Source organism: Apium graveolens, chromosome 6, assembly GCF_009905375.1.
Source record: "Apium graveolens cultivar Ventura chromosome 6, ASM990537v1, whole genome shotgun sequence".
NCBI classification, from domain to species: Eukaryota; Viridiplantae; Streptophyta; class Magnoliopsida; order Apiales; family Apiaceae; genus Apium; species Apium graveolens.
The window spans coordinates 195,403,993-195,421,976 of record NC_133652.1 but is presented as its reverse complement, the minus strand read 5'-3'; positions in this window follow the sequence as shown (position 1 = coordinate 195,421,976).

Here is a 17,984-nt window from a genome sequence, read left to right as displayed (position 1 = left end):
GGGTACTTACATGTCATTTAACACACGCATTACTATCCTTGGATACTTAAATCACCCCTAAGGGTTCTTAATGTCAGTGCTACCCTCGTAGCCCGACTACGAACTCTATGTGAGTTCTAGTTCATTGATTCAGTTGATTCACCTAACGTTTCTGAGACTTATAACCTAGCACTCTGATACCATTTCTGTAACACCACCAATTTCAAAGTCGGGAATTCGGGTTATTACGATCACTTAATATTGTTTAATAAATAATTAATCCTCTTTTCAAATCATTACTCGACCTTTTAACCAAACTCACACACACAGGTTATATGCTCAGAAACATTACTAAATTAACGTTGAAGTATTTAAGTTATTACAGACCGAAGGAAATTATCCCAAAAGGGTGAACGCCGAGAACATCTCTACATGAGACTGGCTCGGGTCATAACTAGTCTTGGTTCAAGTACTCAAAAGGAAACTATCTCGACTCGTCTACCTGAGGTGGCTGGCGGACGAACAGTCTACGGTACTCACGTGCGTCCCCTACCCGCTTGCGGGCAGTCATCCTGGTTCGGGCCATGCTGGTAATCTGTTGTGATATGATATATATAAAAGCAAGAGTGAGCACTAACGCTCAGCAAGATATAGATATCCATTAGTTAAATATGATCATTTAGGGAAAAACAACCATTAAGCATTGTATATCCAAGGTTTCTAAAAGTTTATATGCTTGTCAATTTTATGATAAACTCAACTTTAAATGTATCAGTTTAATCAGTTTATACTCGTACTCATTTTATCTCAAAATCTCAATATGATGCTTGAACCAAGATTCTCAAATGGATGTGATTTATATACATCAACATCCTTATTTAAAACTCAGCCTTATCGGCCTTCTGTTGTAGGTTTCACAACAATTTATCCAAAGTGGAGGAAAAGGACTATACTGGAATAAACCACGTACCGGTGATCACCCGAATACGAAATTTTCTCTACTAGTAGAAGGAATACAAACCTAGCCGCCTTTGGGCTTATCAAGACATTACACGATGGTTGCCCATTTCCGTACAAGTCTGAAAGTCAATGGTCACAGAGACCATATAACTGTATAATGCGCCAGTCTGCGCTTGTCAACTAGCCGATACCTCTCCGTGCCGGGCAGGCCACATTCCAGTCCCAAAACAATTATATCATTTACATAAAATCCTTTATCGAAGGAATAGATCGATCTGAGTTGACCTTTAAATAAGATGATTTATTCATCACTTTTAATTCAATTGATCCTTGGGAGTTATCGGAGTTTTGAATTTAAAATCATTTTCAAACCCTTAACTGTAGTAGAGTTTTACATATATTGTATACTTGTTTTTCGTTGAGCGAGGAAGCAAAACCCTTATGCTTCTAGACTAAGTTCCCTAAGGTTTTGATAGGTTTCAGATGATTGATATCTTCCGAGAATTTTGAATAATTTAGAAAGTATCCTTGGGAACTATGTCTATTTTTAAATGAATTTTAGAAGTACGGAATATTAAATATTTACGTTCTCATAATATTTTTAAGAAGGGTTCCATGAATTGATAAAACCTGAAGTACTAAATGTTTCTCAATAAGGTTCAATGAATTGATAAACATCTTAATTAAATACTTAAGACATGATTTGACATCTTATAATTATCCTTCGAATGGTTACATACGTTTTAGATAGAGTGAATTGATTTAAAAACTTTTCAATGTCTCTTTAAGTATTTTCCAGATATTTTAGTAACTCTTTAGGTATTACTTATAAATAAATAATCAAATAGGATATTCCTTGAGTGAATATTCGATTATCTCTTATAGCTATAAATCAAATCTCTATCGTTCGCTTAATATGTATGTTACGCGAAAGTACTTGTTTATTGAAATAGAAATCTTCCGCATCAAGCTCATTCCGGAATTAAATCGATTTAAAATATCTCTGACTCCCACTATCTTGTATTTTATTAAAATTACGTTTCAATTTCTCATACTCGTATAAAATGAAGTTTGTTTTCGTGAACAATCGCATAATTTGAATGTATTGATATCACAGACAAGCATATATTTTTAAACTGTAAATCATGGCATCAATATTACAACAGTATATATAGCATGGATAATTTGTGATAGGGTTTCGTAAACTTGCCTCAAGTGCTAGGAGTGGTATGGTCTCGGGACTTTTGTTGGCGATCTAAAATCAATAACCAACGATCTTAGTTAGTACGCGATTATCGATTCGCTTCACTAAAACATTTTTATAAAATCGAAAAATTAATATTTTCTTAAAATTCTTTTTGGAAAGTCTTCCTTGCTGAATTATTTAATTATCATGATTTTTCCAAGATTCCAAAATCATTTTTAGCCTTTCAAAATCATCATGCAAGTGGCCTTATGTGCAGTTGGCTTTTCGTATGAACGCTCTACGCTAAAACGGTCATAACTCCTAAACCGTAAATCCTCTCATGACGATCCACACATGTACAAAAACTAAAAATCAAGATCTACACATTCATTTCCAGTGACTCACAAGTTTCAAATATTTACATGGCCGAATACACTGCAGAAGGCAGACCAAGTGCAATAGGCTCCACATTCCATTTCTATTACTTGTTCTTGACACAATCACTACTTATGACCAACACAACACTTTTTACTTCTCAAGATCCACCCATATACACCTTATATACTTTATCTAGCATCACATACAAGCATCACAACTCAAAAACTCAAGTACTTAGCAAGAATATGAGCAAAACAACCTCACACATACACAAACTTTTGGATCTTGACACTACATTATAAATAAAGAGTTGGAAGTTATACCTTCTTGAGCACTAGGAGGGTTAGTTCTAAGATTATTAGGGCTTGGTTTGCTTGAAAAACTCTTAGAAGGGCTAGATCCTTAAGAAACAAAACCAAGAAACCATGTTAGTCATAACAGTCCATAAAGTTCTTGAACTTCAAGAATTTGTTTCTCACAAACAATTAAGAATTTGGCCATGAACTCGTAGACATACCTTTACTAGGATATAAGAAAGCTTTGTGAATTATTATAGAATTTTTAATAGAGGGAAGGATGGAGAAGTGAAGTGAAGAAGAGGATTCTTGCTCTTTTCTGCATGAAGCAGCCGAGAGCAAGAGAGGGATGGGTGGGGGGTTGGCTTGATTTTTTTGTTAAAGTGTGGGAGTGTATAAGATGTGCTTAATAGTGTTTATATATTGGCATAATAATCAGCAAAAAAAAGGCTTGGTTGACAATTTAGATGAGTAGAAATGAGGAGGTATGGCCTTGTACTTCCTTGTCTCCCATTTACTATTCACTTACTATTCCACTAACTATTCTAGTTAGCTTCTAATTCCCTAGTTAAATCTCCTAACTACTAGTTAGCTTGGTTTTGCATGGCCAACTTGCATGGAATTAATTTCTCATTCGATTATTTATCGTACACGCGATTGTCGTTTCATTCTGATAGTTTACTCGCATAATATTTCGTTTCGTAGTGAATTCTTTTATCGCTTATAATCCTTTAACCAACTCTATTCCTTTCTCTTGATCATAGAAACAACTTGATATAATATTTATTTCAAGTAGTATTCCTGGTACTATGCCATTCCTTATGGATACGAAAACACGTAGTATAATCGTGAATCTTCGAATTCCGACGGCTTTTACATTCACTTATTTTCCTCGATAAACAAGAATATGATCTCGGATTTCCAAAATTCCACTATTCATATTTATGATGAACTCTATAGGTACTACATAATTAGTTCCAGATACTATTCACTGAAGTTTTAAAATATTACAAAAATCAAGGTTCTTACAGACATACTTAGCCATTGTATCATCCATTGCCTCAAACTCTCCCTTGACCTGGGATATGACCAACTTCGAGTCTCCACAGACTTATAAGTTCTTAACTCTCAGTGTCCCTGCTAGGCCAAGGCCAGCTATCAAAGCCTCATATTCTGCTTCATTGTTTGTAGTTGGGAAGTCTAGCTTCATAGCATATTCAATCAAGAACCCATCGGGGCTTTGCAAAACTAGCCCTGCTCCACTTGAATTTGTTTTTGATGATCCATCAAAATAGAGAACCCAATATTCCTTCTCCTTAACGTCCTTTTCTTTGTCTCCTTTATCACCTTCTATGTTTGGAGGTATAGTATCTTCCTGCCCCCCGATTTCTTGGTTGGGTATGGTACATTCCACCACGAAGTCAGCCAATGTCTGAGCTTTTATTGCCGTTCGTGGCTTGTATTTGATGTCAAATTCTCCAGATTCTATTGCCCACTTAATCAGCCTCCCAGTAGCTTTGGGACTATGAATAATATTTCTCAAAGGCTGATTTGTTAGCACTTCAATTTTATGAGCCTGGAAATAAGGGCGCAACTTCCTTGAAGCCATTACCAAGGCTAAAGCAAACTTCTCGATAGCTAAATAATTCAACTCATCCCCATGTAGAATTTTGCTAACATAGTATACGGGCTTAACCAACACAACGCTCAAGTCATTTTCTGAAACGGCCAGGTACAAGTACAAAGTTTTATTCAGAGCTGGCTTGGCCAACAACGGGGCATGAGCCATATATTTCTTTAATTCTTCAAATTCCTTCTAGCTTTCCTCAGTCCATACGAAATCCTTAACCTTCTTCAAGGACTTGAAGAATGACAAGCGCTTGTCCCCGGATTTGAAGATGAACCGCCCCAATGCAGCAACCCTTCCAGTGAGCTTTTGAACATTTTTGATAGTCTTTGCTGGCTCCATGTCCAAAATTGCCTTTATTTTATCGGGATTGGCCTCAATTTCTTTCTTTGAGACCATCAGTCCCAAAAACTTTTCAGATCCCACTCCGAAAGCACACTTTGCAGGATTTAGCATCATTTTGTGATATCTCAGGCAAAAGCTTCCCTCAAATGGGTTATGTGGTCAGTTTTCACTAGACTCTTGACTAACATGTCATCGACATAAACATCCATGGTCTTTCCAATAAGATCCTTGAAAATCTTATTTATCAAACATTGATAGGTGGCTCGTGTATTCTTGAGACCAATTGCCATAACAAGATAACAATAAACACCGAAGTCAGTAATGAATGATACCTTTGGGATGTCGTCCTTGTGCATCTTGATCTGATTGTATGCACTGAATCCATCAATGAAACTCAACATCTCATGTCCAGCAGTAGCATCTATCAATATATCTATCCTTGGTAATGGGAAACAGTCCTTAGGGCACGCGTTATTCAGATCTGTGAAGTCCACACACATCCTCAATTTCCCATTAGCCTTCTTTACCATCACAGGGTTAGCTAACCATTCCGGAAATTGTATCTCCTCAATGAAACCAGCCTCTAAGAGCTTCTCTACTTCTTGTTTGATATCTTCTTGCCTCTCTGGAGCAAAGCTTTTTTTTTTGCTTCACTGTCTTTTGATTTGGATCCATATTCAGCTTGTGAGTGATCAGTTTCGGGTCTATGCCTGGCATATCAGCTGCCGACCATGCAAAAACATCACTGTTTTCTTGTAAAAATTTTACCAACTTCCCTCTAAGGGGTTCCTCTAGTGTTGCTCCAATGAAAGTCACTTTTTTAAGATCCTCAGGAGCCAAAGGAATCAAAACCAAATCTTCTACTGGCTTCCCTCTTTTCTTATCATTCTCACGGATATCCAGATCTTCAATAGGCAGAACCTGTCCCCCAACTCTATCTGTCCTAAGAGTGGACACATAACAACTTCTTGCCATCTTTTGATCTCCTCTCTCTTCTCTAATCCCATTCGGGGTGGGAAACTTCATAACTGAATGGTAGGAAGAAGGGACTGCCTTAAAGGCATGTATTCCCGTTCTTCCCATGATTGCATTGTAAGTTGAACTAGCCTTCACCACCACAAAGTCCAACATTTATGTTGCTTGCCTTGGTTCCTGACCTATGGTCATTGACAACTTAATTATCCCTTCCACGGGGCACTCCACTCTTGCAAATCCATATATTGGCATATCGGTCAGGGTTAATTGAGAATCATTGTAGCCCATCCTTAAAAAGGTATCATGAAGCAAGATATCCACCGAGGCACCATTATCTACAAGGACCCTCTTCACCGGGATGTTCCCTATTATCGGTGTTATGACCAGTGGGTCGTTATGAGGAAATTTCACACCTTCCAAGTCAGAATCATCAAATGCCATTGTCACTCCTGTCCTAGCCCTCTTCGGGGCTTCCCCAACAATATGCATAACTTCTCTAGTATATGTTTTCCTTGAGTTCTTGGATAAACCAGCAGCAGTTGGTCCTCCGAAGATTGTATTTATCACAGGCCCTCAGGGTCCTCCAAAGATTACATTTATCACCAGTCTCCTAGGCTGGGGATTTCTCCCCTGATCGTCTTGGTCCCTCCTAATATCATCAAAGTTCTTTCTCTCATTATTATTCCTATCTCCTCCATCTCCAGTGTACTTGTTCAACCTTCCTTTTCGAATGAGGAACTCTATTTCATCCTTCAATTGTCTACACTCATCGGTGTCATGACCAGCATGCTTGTGAAATCTGTAATATTTACTCTTATCTAGCTTGGTAGGATCAGCCTTCAGAGGTTTAGGCCAACGAATATCTCTATCTTTCTCAATTTCCATCAAGATCTGGCTTCTAGGAGCATCAACTTAGCATATTCAGTGAACTTTTACCCAGGTCCTCCCTTCTTCGGGGTCGAATCAGTGTTTTGCTGAGTTCTAGGATACCTGTCCTTAGCAATATATTCCAGATCAGTCTTTCGCTTCTTGCCACCAGCGGGCTCGTTATTCACTATTGTCTTCCTTATGCTCTCTCCCACTTTGATGTATTTCCCGACCCTATCTTGGAGTTGTAACATACTTTCAGGGGGCGCTTGGCCAATGACATCTTGAAGAACTCGTCTCTTGTTCCCTATTGCAGTGCTATCATAGCTACCTTGTCATCAAGGTCTGGGACCTTCAAAGCTTCCTTGGTAAAATGATTCAGATAGTCCCTCAAGGATTCTTTTGCTTGCTATACAATGCTCACGAGGAATGCTGAGCTTTTCTCATGCACTCTTTCACTGATTAATTGTTTAATAAAATCCTGACTATATTCTCTGAAGGACCCAATAGAATTCGGGGGCAAAACAACTATACCATCTTTGAGCCATTCCTGACAGGGTTTGAGGAAAGGCCCGATACTTAATAGCGTTATTCACGGGCTGCAAAAATAGTGCATTAGAGAATGTCCTGACATGATTAGTGGGATCTCCAGTGCCATCATAAGCTTTGATGGTGGGTATCTTAAACTTCCTTGAGAAATGGGCATTCATTATTTCTTCAGTGAATGGAAGAGTAGGAGCATCAGGATCTCCCAAGGGAAGAAGATTACTTGGATCAGCCCTTGGGACAACAGTCCTTCTCTGTAACGGACCATCCAGGTCTAAGATTGGAGGAGGATTTCTCCCCTTTGGAGGTAGTGGGGCTCTAGAGGTCTAGTGTGCCTCCAATTCACGTGTCAACCTTTGAATCTCAGCCCCGTGATCCCTGATTCTCTCCTGCACTTCTTGGGGATTCATCCCCTGGGTGCTCCTAGAACGCTGGTTACCATCATGCATCGGCTTTTTTCTAGCACACCTCCTTCTTGGCGCCACATCACCATCCAAAGATTCGGAGTCTCTTTCAGTATAAGGACCAGAGAATTCTTGATCCTCTAGGATAAGAGCCAAACCACATATATATTGGGGCCTCTGCCCTTGTGCTTCACTCCGATTGGCATATCCACTTCCTCCAACCTCGGGGGAAATGGGAATCCCATAAGGAGGGTTAGTGGTCACAACAGTTGAATATTATACCCATTGGGTCGAGAATTTATAGGTGTATATAGCTATTGAAGTTGGGAATTCATCCCTTGAGGAGCCGGGGGAATCGTCCCTTGTGGTTGAGGTTCCGTTGCCCCTACCTGGGCTCCTCCTTGGGTGGCGGCATAGGTCGAATGCGGAGGTATCTCAACCGTTGACAAAATTGTTTGGGTCATCCTAGATGGTGTTCCTCCAGGGGTGCTATTTCCACCCCGTGTTCTCGCCATGGTTGTTGTTATGCTTTCCCACAGACGGCGCCAAATGTTATGGATTAAAAACTAAGGTATATTAATCGATGTATTTATTACTAAGGTTCGGGAGCTCTAGGCCTTTAATGGCTGCTCTCGTGTTTCGTAGCTTAACTCTGCCTTTACGAGATGCCTACGTATCTCTGTGAATTAGAGAATCAAGCAAAAAATGTAGTTCTGAGAGGAGGGGTGAGTCCCCTTATATAGATGTTGGGAGTCCTTGAATTGGACTAGGGTTTGGAGACTTGTTGAACAAGTCTCAGACTTTGGATAGACTTTGAAGTCCTAAAATGAAGAAATCAGACTCCTTGTTGGTGTAGATACCCTAAAGGCTATCTTTTATAGATTTATATCACTGATTGGACTCATTTAATGAGCTGTTAATCTTCCTTATTTATTAATTACAAAATTAATAAATAATCAGGGCTTTGGGCCTCGTTAATTGGGCTTCGTTATTGGACCGTATCAGGTCTAAATAATTCAAAATAATTATATTTCTAGGTTAATTTTAGGCCCATATCAAAAGATATATGTAGAAATGAGGAACTAGTAATCCAACAGCAAAATATTTTAAGAAGTAATGTTTTAAAACCAAATAAGTTTCACAAGATTATGAAAGTATGGGTCGAGACCATATGTTGGTTATGAAAAGTTAAACAAGTTGACTAATGAGAATAAGTGTATATTCTCAGGGATAGATGAATTGTTTAATAAGTTGAAAGAAGCATGGACATGTATAAGTAATATAAATTGTTAATTAGAGAGTTTGAATTGAAATATGAACTTGAAGGATGCCAGAATAATGGAATAATGTTTTTGAGAAATAGTAGAATAATTTATAATTATATTCATTAGTGATATTCTGTGATATTAACTAATTGTTGGTTTATGACCTAAGTTCGACTGAAAGATGTATGCTATGTAAGTTAGTAGTATATATGGTTATTATCATGATATGTTATGAGTTATTGTGAAATGTTAAGGTTGATGGATGGTCATGGATTCATATGGTTGTTGATTATTTGGTTGATTGTTGGTGTCGGCTTGAGTCCGACTAGTAGTCAATAATATAGAGGAGATGCTGCCCAAATATTCGGATAATACCCTGCTTTTAAAGATAGAAAGTATAGTTTCATGTGTTATTGATATTCCTGTTAATACTCCAAATGATTGCGATCTCCGTTCTTGAAAGAGGGTGCTATAGTAGAACCGACTTCATATAATTGGTATTTGATTCCATTTAGCTAGTCATCACTTGGTTCAATTGATCAATTAAAAGAGTTAATTGATTAATTTCATCAATTGATGGTCAGTTAGATGGACATCGATTCCAATTAGATTAAGTCAAAATCTGATGTGATTTTCAGATCTGAAATCAAAACAATAAGAATTCAGAGGAAGTAAAAACACTAGAAGAATTCAGAAGTTTAGTAAAATTAGCGCAATGTTATTATGAGTGTGTGGGGCTTTATTTGGATGAATATGCCCTTTAAATAGACAAGAGAAATAAAAAGTTATTTATGTAGACGAGTGAGAGGAATGTTTTCAAGGACTAACTATTCAAGATAAAGGAAAGAGAAGGAAGGAAGAAAATGAAGAAGGGAGGTTGAATAAAGAAGAGGTTAGTAACTACATCAATATGAATGTTGTTAGACGATCAAAGAAATTGTATCACATGTAATAAGGTTTTATTAAAGGACTTGAAGGTATACCAATATAGAGCGACAATGTAATGAGAATTACTCTGAAATACCATAAAACTTGTGAATACAAGTATCTGATGCATGGTAGAAATTTATAATGATAATATATAAATAAAAGATGTGGAAGCATCGATTATTGAAGGAAAAAGTATGGAAATTACACAAACTCCAACAGATAAGATATATCTTCATCTAGAGAAAGTCAAATATGAAGAAAGGATGCGGGTTAGAATTGATTAAAGATGATAGTTATAGTTGATTAAAGAAGATAATTGCAAGATTAACAGTTAATTAAACAAGACTAATGAGGTAGCTGACAGTCTCAGCAAAATAGAAAAATGGATTCTGTTAGCAAGGATAGTAAAAGGGTTCAAATAGTTATGAATTGAAGGCTTTCATTCTAGAGATAGCCACATGAATGGTTAATTTGATGAAAAACTGATCAGTACTATTGGAAAAAAGGACCCACTCATGTTAAGAATAAATAATGAGCTTGGAGAATGAAGAACTTAAATAGGAAAGGAAGTAGAATTAAAAGGATGATAAAGATACTTTATAAGATGCCCATGAGATGGGTAAAATATGGGTATTATGTGGGACAGAAGTAAAGCAAAGAATTTGATGAAACATTTATAAATTGAGATAGGGAATGCATCCTGGGAGTACGATTAAGTACCGAAGGCTAAAAGAAAATATCTAGTGACTAGACATGAAGAGAAAATGGGGGAAACATGTAAGTAAATGTTATATCTACCCAATAATTAAGAGACTTTCTAAAATAAAGATGGATACATTTCACTAAGAGACGTCGTAGTGAAATCTCCTGAGAACCAAAGCTGAGGAAAGCGTTAATTGAATCAATATTGATAGGTTATCCAAACCTAGTCATTCTCTTTTCTTAATAAGTAGTTTATCTGATAAATGGGTTAGTTGCTACTTGAAGAGATTATGGTACGTCACCAGATCCAGGAATTGATTGGAAATGATCAATATTATTTGATTTGAGATGTGACAGAAGTATTTAGAATATGATAAATTATGTCGAACCAGAATAGTATATACCACTCCTAGATGAACGAGCATTAAGTAAGGCAGAACTAAAAGATAGGAACTTGGTTAAACATCGATAACTCAAAAGGTTCAAGTTACCCCGAGAATATGATATAAGATAAAGATGTAAAATAAGACTTTATGATAAATATGACATGAATAGAGGAATAAACATCATATGTGACTCAATATTAGGGAAAAGCATGACATTAAGTTTAGTATGGAGATTTTCTAGAACCAAAATGAATGATAACACGAATCAGAGTATGCGGGTGATATCTCCAGGTTAGTAAATATCCTTTTAAATAATACGAGATTTTTGCTCGACGAATATATTTGATTGTGATTCAAGGAAATTAAGGTATGATGATAAATTCGTACGTCAACCGTATCCAGTCGAGATTTTCTCTTAAATTCTTAAGTCTGGAGTAATTTCGCGAACATTAAAAAATTGAATACGCTATGGTCTCAGTATGTCATTCGCAGATAGAAAAGTAAAGGAACGAGTAAAGAGCCTCGAATGCGATTGGAAGCGATTACAAGCTAGGCTAATTGAACAAAGAAATATATGGGAATGAGTTCAATAACAAGTGAATGTTGAAAGTGTTCATGAGCACGATTTATTAGAATTAAAAAGAAAAGAGGGTTAGTATGCATTATATTGGTCCTTTTGAGACAGTAAGATCGGCAGGGAGATTGTGAGTAAGTTGGCTTTACCGCCACACGTGTAGCAAATTCATAGAGTGTTTATATATATAACCAAGAAGAGTAATTTAGCTCCGTTATGTATAAAATGGAGACCTGAGTCAGGTTGTATGAGCAACTGGTAGAATATAATATCAGCAAGAGGCTGTTAAGTTATGATTGATGTTGTGAGTTAAAGTTTATGAAAAAGTCGTAAGATTGAGAGATCAACCTGAGAAATTATAAGTGGGATATTTGAAAGGTATTATTATATGTCCTTTAGTATTAAATTGAGGACAGAATCCTTTTGAAGGGGAAGGATGTAACGACCGAGAAATTTATGACTGTTTTATATCATATTAAATGAATAATTATGTGATTATGATATTATAGATTATGATTGATCATTAGATGTTATCTGTTATGTGAGATATATGTTCTGTGTGATTCGGGATATTTTTGGGTATTTTATAACGTGTTAAATGGATTTATATTAAACGTCATACTTTCCAAATTTCATTTAATAGCAGTTATTTTTTTATAGAGAAACTGGCTTTATTCTGCATCATATGACATATACCATAGCGATTTTCCGAACATCCAGTTAATTTAGAAAGTGTTTTGTTTCGTGAAAAAATGACTTTTCTCGGTCCCTACCGGGACGTAAAAACCCACGAAAATAGTATTTTTATTTTTTTATAAAATTTTGGGACTATCAAATATTCAATATTTTGGCATTTTTGAATTGTTCGTAATTTTTGGGGAATTTTGACATATTTTTTGTATTTATTGGATTAAAAATTATCCCCTGTAAATTATTAATTTTGGGCTAATTATTTTTGTTAAATGATATAATTAGGCCTTAAATAATTTTGGGAGTATTATTTTTATAAATATAAATAAAAATAATCTATTTTATTTTATTATTTAATTATATAAAATTATTAAAAAATCAGAAAATAATCAAAATTCTCTACACAATTTGGGAATTAGGGTTCATATGTTCTTGACAATCAAAGCATGATTTTGGCCTGATCTGAAAACCAAATTAGGTCATATTTGTAGTCAAATTGAAGCTCTTGGAGAGTACAATCTAATTATATCAGCAAATTGAACCTAAGGTTAGTGAATTTTAATTTTGAAATTTAGGGTTCATAGTTAGAATTGGGGATTTTTGATTCGTGAATCGTTTGTTGATTTGGATGTTTAGATAAGCTTTATCGTTGAATTTTCAATTGATTGGTATGTAGAATTGATGAATATTACCCCAGAATAGTATAAACGAGTTCTTGAATTTTATGGTTTTTACTTTTCGATTTTCTTGGTTGTACACTGATTGTTTGTTGATGTGGTTAGTGTTATTAGATTGTAGGAAATCCCAGCTTTATTTTCATATGTAAATCGTTGTGATTAGTTTAGAAATGAAGTAAATAGTCGTTTCTCCGAAAAAGCTCGATTTCATCAGCTTCCATGGCTTCCGATCGATTTTTTCGGTTTCCAGCATCGTTTAACGACGATGTGGTGTTGGTAATACGGCTGTGTTGTGCTGTTGTTGGATTATAGCTGCTAAACGTAGTTGTAACGTAGCAAAGCAGGATGTTTGGGGGCTAAAATCAAGGTCACCCGAGTCAGTAACATCGCTGGAAAATCCCAGATTTCGGCATACATTGACCCGACCCGGGTGGTTCTTGAGGACCCGTTTCTTGACCAGAATGAAACCCATGTTTGTGTTGCCCTAAATTAAAAATTGAAACATATTTATGGATTTTCTATTTTAAAATAATTCAAAAATCTTATTTTAATGCTAAAAAATCAATTTAAATTCAAATTTTAATTTAGTTAATTATTCTAAATAATTAACTAAATTTTTTTAAATACAGAAAAACATTTTTTTTTAATTATTTTCAAAAATACAAATTTAATTTAATTATTTATAATTTATTATAATTAATTATTCATGGATTTAATTAATTGATTAATTCATTTAATTAATTTATTTTATCTATAAATAGTTAAATAAAATGTAATTATTTATAATTAAGCCAAATAATGAGTTAAAAACATTATGAGCTTTTCAAAATTATAAAAAGGTATATAAAATTTAATTAATATTATTATTAATTGAATCATTCTTATTTTATTTATAATAAATAGACCGTTCGTCCGTTTAATACGAAACAAACACGTATAGACTCAGAATTAATATTCTACTTCCATTATTAATACTTTCGAGACATAAAATCTTTCGTTTCGAAAGGTCGCTTGATTTTGTAAACATTTATGAGTCGTAAAATTATTAAAAATTTGTATTTTGACTCGATGTCAATGTTAAACGCAGGGAGTCGAATATTTTGACGAGTTGAGTCATATGTTACATGAATTGTGTGATGCATGCCTGATGTGTTTACGTGTTATGTGAATTAAGAGTCAACGTGTCTTTTAAACGTTATCTGATTAAATATATGATCTTTATCTGTTATTATCGGGTGGGTAGATGATAAGGATATACATTATCGGTTTATTGAAATAGCACCTCCTATGCTAGATAAACATAGAACGAGGAATTCAAAGCCAGACAGTGATAGTAACTATAAAGCCTGGTTATACGTGGGAATGAGATGAGTGAATACTGAGTAGAGGTGAACATAGAATGGTAATTGAAAGTTAAAAGGCGAATCAATTGAGGCAAGTATTCCTAACTTATTTGTGATATACTACAAGTATTTCTTTTTTATTCTATATTAAGAATAGTTAACTGATTTATATTTCGCTGCAATTACTCCTAATTATGCATGTACCTTTCATTATTGTTCCTTTCTTATCCTTTTATCTCTTGAGAAAATACCTATTATTCTGTGTTATTTGCGCACCCTGAATTGGGATTTTTTGCAATCAAAATGATTTGATATCAAAATACTCTACGAACTGGATGGTTATGGTGAGGGCCATAAAGGAACTGGACCCTAGGGGTCGAGGATGGACCAGACCCTTAATTACGGAGGCCATAGTTCCTGGGTACCTCGATATCTTGGTGGATCTATATAGATGGGTATAGATTTGTACTATATCCTGACCGATCAGTAGGATATGAGTACAAATATTGATTGTAATGTCCAATCTAATTTATTGTTGATCGCCATTAACGACATTCCCTCTTCAAAAGTTTTATGATTACAAAACGGGAAAATACCTGGTTGAAAAGATGAATCAGTAAACTACTCGTTGCTTTCGATTTATAATATAGGGCCAATAAAGGTCAATGTTTTATTCACTCAACTACTTCAAATTAATAGAAATGCCTATCAATTATTTGAAAATTGTGTCCGGAAATTTCTTTTGATATTGATACCTGGAAATTAGTTATGATACTTGTTGGGCATTTTTTGGCACACTCTTGCTTTGTGAATTCTTATTTCTTTCAGAACCTAATGAGGCTAAAATTGAATAGCACTTAATAGACAACAGATGTTAGAGAGATCTCAGCTGCAAGAGGATGAAGATGTTAGAGATGTTAGAATAAATAAGACAAGGGAGTTAGGACAGAGGTAATAAACTTGTACTTTAGTTATTGTAAATTTTAGAAGGTTAGATTCTTGTTTCATACCATAACCTGTAAACGATCCAGAATTGAGGGGTTATCTATATATATTTATTTTAATATACAGGTTTATATGATTTAAAATTGTTTAGTGACACCCAATCCTGACCCCACATTTGGGGATGCTACATTTCCTCCATTCTGTTATTTATGTTAATCTCAGCATCTTCTTCAAAATCACTATCAATGTTCAAATTTTCAAATTTTAGGGCTTCGGCTTCATTTTCATCAAGGCATTCCAAGCCTAGACACTTATCATCATCAAAGGTCACATTAGTGCTTTCTATAATTTTATTTTGCTCAAGCACATAAACTCTGTAGGCAGTTGTTTCTGATGAATATCCCAAAAAATAGCTTCAAAAACTTTAGAGTCAAATTTTTCAACATATTCAGGGTTGTCTTTTAGCACAAAACATTTGCTTCCATACACATACAGATATTTTACAGTAGGCTTTATTTTTTATATAATTGAGTAAGGTGATTTTCCAAGGTTTTTGTTGATTAGATATCTGTTTTGAGTATAGCATGCAGTATTGACAACTTCTTCCCAAAAACTAGTTGGCAAATTGGCATCTTACAACATTGTTCTTGCAGTTTCAACTGGAGTTCTAATTTTTCTTTCAACCACACTATTTTGCTGGGGTGTTCTTGCAACTGAGAACTCTTGAACAATGCCTTTGTGTTTGCATAATTCACTTAAAGCTGCATTTCTGAATTATGTGTTATTATCACTCCTCAATCTTTTAACATAATTTCGATCCTCAGTCTGCTTTTCAACTTTATTTATGTGTTAAATGATAATATGTGAAGTTTCATCTTTTGAATGCATAAATTCCACCCAAGTGTATCTTAAGTAGTCATCCATCATCACCAGTGCATATTTCTTTCTTGAAATAGAAAAGACATTAACTGGTCTAAACAGGTCGATGTGAATAAGCTGCAATGGTGCACTTATTGAATTTACAGTCTTACTCTTGTGACTGGACCTCTTCATTTTACCTTTCTGACAAGCCTCGCAAACTTCATCTTTAGCAAATTCCATATTTGGAATGTCTCTCACTAATTCCTTTGTCACCAAGGTATTAATTGTTTTGTAATTCAGGTGAGAGAGTTTCTTGTGCCACCGCTTGCTTTTCTCAATGGATGCCTTGGTATTGAAACAACATATTCCATCATTGTATGCTGAATTTAGGTCTGTAACAAACAGGCTTCCTTTCCTTGCCCCTTTCAGAGCAACTTCACCACTAGTGATTGAGCAGTCTTCTTTGTCAAATATCACCTTGAACCCTTCTGTAAATTGGCTGACACTTAGAATATTTACTTCAAGACCAGCAACTAATGCTACATCTTCAATGACAACATTTCCAGAAATCAACATGCCATATCCCATTGTGAATCCTTTGTTGTTGTCTCCAAAAGTCACCAATGGGCCAACCATCTCCTCAAATTATGATAGCAGGGCTTTATCACCTGTCATATGTCTGGAATATTCACTGTCAATGATTCAAGCAGTGTTGGGTACTTTTTTCTTTTTCACAGAAGTTGCAGAAGTAGAATTTGAGATTTCAAAAGGAACATCATTTATTGTTTGATTAGCATTATCCTTTTTAACTGTAGATCCAAGATTTACTTCCTTGAGATCTTTTCTCAATTTCTGAAAGCTTGTCATAACCTTCATATTGCAAGAAATGCAATCAAACTTGTCACAAAATGTATAGGGATCTTCAGCCAATACCTCATTCTATTTGCATGCTTCACTTTTGGCTCACTAACAGCCTTTCTATAAATGTGAGTTAGGTGATTTGTTGAGCCACATTTTTGACATTGCTTCCTTGGAGCATCTGCAGCATAGGCATAGTCGCTCTTTTTACACATATTTTTCCATTTATGTTCTTTTTCTTTTTCCCAGCATTCTCAGTTTTGACTTCCTTGGTTGGTTCCTTTGCAGTTTGGTTTACTATGGGCTTCCATTTATTTTCAACAATAGGAGTGGTTTCTGCGTTGTTCTTCTCATTATCTTTATCTGCAATTTCTTACTTGATAACCAACTCAACTTCACTGAAATCAACCTCACAAGCTTTGAAAAGAGGTCAATTAACTTTCTTAATCATCAAAGGAACATAATGGTTCACTACTTCTTTTCCCCTATAAGCTTCACATTTCTTGTGAGAATTCCATGCCTCATAGTCCAAACCAATAGCTATGTTAGCACATGGTTTGTTTTTTCACATGATATTGTCCAACCAACTGAGATGCAATTTTATATGATTTGAGCTTTAAATTATTCTTCTCCAATTTTTCTCTCAACACTGCCTCTACTTCACTAGCACACTTAAGCTTGTTCTTAAGATATTCATTTTCTTGCTTGACTGTATCAAGACTAAATGATGGTGTAGAAAGAAACTATATCTCTGCTTTAAGGACTACAATCTACCAGATTGGAAGTCAAGATGAAGAGATGAAGTAAGTTAAAGCTACAATGTCTCAAGTCCTGAGGATTAAAGAAGAAAAGCTGATATCAAGCTTTGTCAAGAATCATTATGGATTCAGATTGACTCAGTGAGATTGGTAAAACCTACAAGGACTGTAAGTTGTAGTTAGTTATCTAGTTAAACTCTTATTTGCATTTGTACGTAAATGTTTTTAACATCATCCAATCTATTAACTTGTTGCATAAATTACAAGTTGGGCGAGATTGTTAGATATATTTGAGATGTCATGTCCAATATGATTCATGTTTAGTTTTCAGATCTTAACAAACAGGACATATCAAGACTTACTGAAATCAGGACTTATTGGAAGTCAGAACTTAATATCAGAACTTAAGGTTATATCAGAACTTAAGTACGG